Source organism: Coptis chinensis, chromosome 9 (genome assembly GCF_015680905.1).
Source record: "Coptis chinensis isolate HL-2020 chromosome 9, ASM1568090v1, whole genome shotgun sequence".
Classification (NCBI taxonomy): domain Eukaryota; kingdom Viridiplantae; phylum Streptophyta; class Magnoliopsida; order Ranunculales; family Ranunculaceae; genus Coptis; species Coptis chinensis.
The window spans coordinates 35,461,729-35,467,728 of record NC_141464.1 but is presented as its reverse complement, the minus strand read 5'-3'; the positions used below and the strand labels follow the sequence as shown (position 1 = coordinate 35,467,728).

Here is a 6,000-nt window from a genome sequence, read left to right as displayed (position 1 = left end):
CTTGGTTGTTATAATTATTAAAATTACCCCGACTCGCCCTTGTCGTGGTGGAGCTTGGTTAAAGCCGCGGCGCTGGCCTAACATATTGATTATCAGACCTCGAGGTGTGACTTGTTGGTTATTTCTCCAACCGAGTTGGGATTTTGTCTCCGCGGGCTTAGGGTTCACTATTAATGGAACAAGCCCGTTCATAGGCTATAGGGATGGGAGTCGGATGCTCGTGACTCCAAATGTAAAAACTACATGTATTTGAATTTATATTCATGACGGGATTGGCTTTTGTTGTACGTAAATGGCCTCTACCTTTTGTGAAAGGATTCGATTAGAGTTTTAAGCTCGAATCTGATTTAACCTCAAACATACCGTAAAATTTTAATCAGAAGAAGAACTAGTGGAGCGGGAGTAATCGCCACTACCTCCCCAATTATTATTACGCTTTAGTTTGGTCCTCTAAAAATTTATAAGCCTCCCGAGGCTCCTTTGCTTAAGAAACTACCCCCATTCATTATGTCAAGGACTTTTTATGGTGGTGTAGAAGTCCTTTGAAAAGGCACTAACTAACGGTCTTTCGCTAAGTTATGATGTGGACACTCTATAAGGAGATCGGTGAAACGATTCCAAGCCTCAAAAATGATTCATGAGGATTTTGTCGAAAAGAAATGAATCTTGGAAAGCATCTCATCCGCTTTAGGGGTGGGTAAAAATGTTCCATAAACAAACAACAAGTTTAGCCCACGAGTCCACGTAATTAGCTTTGGGCGCTTAACCAAGACGCCTTTATCGGCTAAGGTGAAAGGGAATACCCTTAATTTAATTTGTTCCGCATCAACCATAGGATGGTGGAATGTTGTTAGGACTTGTTCAATCCTACGATAGCCGATAAGGTTTTTCATGGTCTAAACCATGAAAAACGGGTAACAAATTAAAAATATTTGGAGGGATTCTGAAATCCCCACTGGTCTGCTAGAACGATGCAAGATTTGGGGCTATCGCCAAGGCTTTGTAGAAGTCCGAGAGAGGAGTCTCTCTCTTTCTTCCCCATTATCAAGTGGTGGTGTGTGTGAAATAGTAGTTAGAGGTGTAGTGGGTGGTATACTAGATAGATTTGATTGTTGATGTTGTTGTGTATTTACGCTCGGGTGTTTTGTTCGGCCGACCTTAATCTCATGGAAGACTAAGTCGAACTTAACTAAACATGCAACACTCCAAACAATTTCGATATACTAAAGTAAAACCTCTAACCGAGACGCGAGGTGGAAGAAAGGAATACCGACAAGGCCCTTGCTTCGCTTTATGAATAAGCGCCTTGTTTACGCTTTGTTCGTATATAGCAGGTTAGAACATGAAAAAATATGAAAGATCAAAGTTCGAATCAAACCGTTTTAAATCCAAAAAATTTAACACCGCGCCAGATTGGCGCTGGCCCGAAAGTAATTTTCAAATTACGTTGTTTTTTAGCTGGTCGCTATGGGGCCCACATGGGGGCGGGTAGATGAGTGTCCAAAGCTATAGGGGCTGGTGGTTAAGGAGGATGCCAGCCGCTGTAATTTTTTACCCGAATTTTTCAACTTTGAAACGGACAACCACAAGATGAATCAAACAAGGGTGGGTGGGTGAAATGGGACTTAAAAATGACTAATTCTATTATGAAAACAATGCTAAAGTGTAAACTAAAAAAATGGCAGCCATTTGATAAATGTAAAATGAATAGTTTACCTACTTAAAAATGAACTTAATGAATTCAATCCGTAAGTAAACTAAAACTAATCTTTTGAGCCTATGTTTATCAAAGTTTCCTACTCTCAAGTCTATTGAAATAGAGTGGAGTAAGAATTCGCTCCACTCCTAGTGCTCTAGCATGGATGTTCTCTAATCTAATTAGTCACCTTAAGTCAATGAGAGCTTTACTTAAATGTTATGGGAATTATACTAATTTAAATGCAAATATGAAATTGATTATTTGAATTTAAACAAAGGTTAATGCTATGGAAATATGATTGTTTTGAATCTAGATAAAGGATTGTAGGGAATTGAATCCACCTCGAATCCAACTTAACATCCTAGTATAGATTCTTGTATCTCGATTCTCACGCTCTTACGGCAAGAAATTCGAAGTTCTAATCCCTAGTGTTCATGGCATTTCTACCGAAATAACTAACTAGCATGTGAGGTCGCCCACCCATTCTCATGGCTTAAACACGACCTTCTAGAGTGGAATAGAATCTACAACAATTCTATACTAACAACTAGTTTTCATCAAGGCTTCATCACCCCTCTAATGGAGGTTTTAGCCTTGAGTCATTACGCAATCATTTCCATTTAGATTAAAACTAAACATAATATAAAGCATTGAAATTTACTTAATTAAACAATAATGAAATCTAATTTAATGACTAAAATGAAATAAACACAAGAATTGAAATTAGATCTAGAAATGGAAATGACAAAAATCGAAATTAACTAATAGCTATTTATTTATTAATACTAATGAAGAACTATGATTCTAATAGTTTAATCTAAGACAAAAATTTGATTTGAAACTACACTTAATCAAAAACAATTAAATAAAACTAGATCTAGAAGCTATTTTAATGGCTACTTTTTACTCTAACCTATCTACCCTAATTCTCTACCAAAAAATCTACCATTAACAAAGAGCTAAGCTTTTGTTTTTATACATTCAGATCCAAAAATCGTGCATGGGCTTGGAGCCATGTTTTGGGCCAGAGAATCAGGCCCAAAACCCAATTCTTTCAGTCCAAAAAGGCCTCTTCAGCTAGATTCGGCTTCAACAGACTTTTCGTCCACTTTTGCTCCTCTGATTCGGTCAAGGCTTGGACCATTGCAAAGCTCTTTCCGAGGCGGTCATTTTGACATAAGGTAGGCTCAATTCCGAGGTCTGAGTCCAAAGATATGACATTCGGAAGGAAGTTCTGCTGACTTTTGCTCCTTTATCTCGCTAAAGTGGCACATTTCTGCACATAATGGACTTTGAAGCCTGAAATGCATAAAAACACGTAATCAGTATTAACTCTTACTTATTATTCACATAATTGGTCTAACAGTATGATTATTAAGGGGTTAAAACTACAGTTTTGGGCTCTTATCAACAAGCCACCTGACACTTTTTCATTTTTTCCTTCTCAAAATTATCCACATCCTACGTATCTTCCACAACCATCAATTTTCTCACGTTCATTTACTTGGCATCCCCTTCTTAGGAGGACAAAGAAGAAACTGTATGCTCGATTAGGTTTTAGATCTATAAGGCATTGCTCTCATTCCACTAAGCTACGTCATAGGAAATCTTGGTGCTTAATTCTGTTTGATGGTACATTCCATGTTAATTATTTGTGGAAAGACCCACAACTTTTTTGATTGTTGATATATGGTAAACTGCATTTTAATACATATATATTAGATAAAGTCTCGAGTATCTGACTATAAAAGACTCATTTTATTCTTGATTGTACTCCATTCCAATCTTATGTTATGGGAGTGCACCATTAAGGCAACCGGACCCTCCTTTTGGAGTGAGTGGTTGTAAGTGTCGGATTCTTAGTCTACGTTTCATGTGACTCACGCATTTATCTCTTGCACTTTTTCTCGTGGATTGAGTAGTGCTTCTCTATGGAGTGAGTTTCATTTTTATTTCTTTATCGTAATTTTGTTTTGTTTTTCTAAAAATCAAACATATAAAAACTAAATAAAATAAAAACATAAACATATATTAGTAAGTCTAGGGAATCTGACTTTAAAAGACCCAAGTTTTCGTACAATACCAACTTTCTGGAGTATAGGCCAAACAAAATTTTCAAACTTAAAAAGAGTTTTCCAATTTTGTTTGGGGGTGGCGTATTTTGGTATTCATTTCAAATCATGTTGCCATCCTAAGCCTGTCATGTTTACTCCAGTAGAGTTTGTGTTAGTTAGTACGTACTAGTTTAATTGTGCTTCATATTATCATATCATCTTTACAATATTTCTGTTACAGTGCAGTCGCCAATTTTGCCACGTTTTCTATGGTAAATTCTTTCCTTATCTCTTTACACTTTGAGGACAAAGCGTTCGATTGTTTGGGGTGGGATAGAAACATTTGCAAAAATTAGACACTTTTAGGATGTAAATTACGACTTTTATTTATAAAATGTTAAAAATTATAAAAATTAGTTAGTTACATAATTTAATTGTGCTATTGAATTGTTTCATGAACCCCTTCTCCCAAATTGTTTGGGGTGGTATATAGAAACACGATGTAAATGTTAAGCACATATTAGGTTGTATATTATGTATTATTTGTCTTAAAAAAATAATAAAAATAAAAATAAAAATAAAAAAAAAATTAAAATAAAAAGTTTATGCTATACACTTAGGAATATTGGTATTGTTTCTTTCTCTATGCTCTTAATAATCTAGAAGTCTCACGTTGCTTTTGCATTAGAATAGTTTTTAGAAACTTAGGTTAATATGTAGGTAATAATCTTTGCATCTATCTATAAATATATTACATGAGTATCTATGATTTTTGGCAAGAAGTTTTCAAATCTAGGCTAGAGTACTTATTCTACAAATCCTGTGAGAATATAGCCTAAAGCCTTATATGAGTGAAACATTTGAGAAATGACACAAGGGAGAAGTAAAATCCGGATAGAGATATCACACGTCCACTTGCTTGATCACTATGCCATATCCTAAGAGAGAATTTAGGCCCTTTTTGGATCGATATAGCTAGAAATTCAAACCTATGAATTATTTTCCACTAGTAAGCCCCCGAGCCTTTCATTTAGCCTTCCATAAACCACAAATCCTTTACCCTGTTACAAAAACAAAACAAAAAAAAAAAAAAATTCAACCCACCCAATTTAGAATAAGTCTGAGAATAGAATGAGGAAGAAAGAAGAAGAGAAAAACATGTGTAAACAAAAGTTAGTTAATTGCTTCAGAAAATAAAGAAAAGAAGTTTCCATCCAAAGAAAAGAAAAATAGAAATAGAAATAAAATAAAAACTCCAAAAAAAATAGAATAAAATGAGTCAAAAGCCAAAGAAAAAGAAAAATATATATATATGGCTAAGGATGGAAACAAAGTGTAGAAGCAAAAGAACAAGGTTTTCTCTAGTTACATAATATGAATACCCTATTATCTCAGACTTGTCTTTTTGAATATCCGTTTCCTTCATTCTTAAACCATCTCCTAATCCCCGCAACACCTAATAAAGACCTCTAGCTCAATTAGGAATAGGTTAGTGGGATAGTAAGTGGCAGATGTGTTTGATCAACTTCGGCTTCCTTGTGTGTCATTGAGATTGTAAGGTAAAGTATGCCCACCGCATTAATCGGAGTAGCAAAATTTGAGTGGAAAAATCATAGTGATTTTTGTCTTGACTTTTGTGAGAACCTACTTAAGGACGCTTATTCCAAAGTTTTAAACGGACACATTCTTGCATTTCATAGCATTACTCATTGTATATATATTTATTCGTAGATGATTGATTATTATGCATATATTAGCTTAGGTTTCGACATGATTATTCTGTATTCATTGCTAGTGAGATGTATAGATAATTGAGACATAAATAAGGAAACAATAGTTTTATTTATTAGTCGTTGTAGTATAGATGAAGTTTGTGAGTACCTTCACTGGAAAACTCTCATGAGGCTATAACTTGTCCACTAGGGAATTCCTAGTGGTTTAAGGCTGATAAAACATAAAATGAATAAAAGTTTACCTACGAAATGAACGATAAAACTCAAAACGTAAGTAAACTAAAACTTAATTATGTGCCTATATTTATCAAAGATTTCTACTCTCAATCCTATTGAGATATAGTGGAGTAGATGATTCGTTCCACTCCTAGTCCTTTCGCATGGTAATGTTATCTACGTATAAATAATCTTAACTAAAGTCTAATGAGAGATTTACGAAATGATAACTAGACTGCGATGCAACTACCCACAAGATGCAACTAGTCGACTATTTAAACAACTATGGGAATACTAC

General features: G+C 34.9%; 1 pseudogene; it reads left to right on the top strand.

The window, feature by feature from the left end:
* The first annotated feature begins 573 nt into the window (after nt 1-573).
* LOC147475744 (small nucleolar RNA R71) lies at nt 574-667 on the top strand (annotated as a pseudogene).
* The last annotated feature ends 5,333 nt before the right edge of the window (nt 668-6,000 follow it).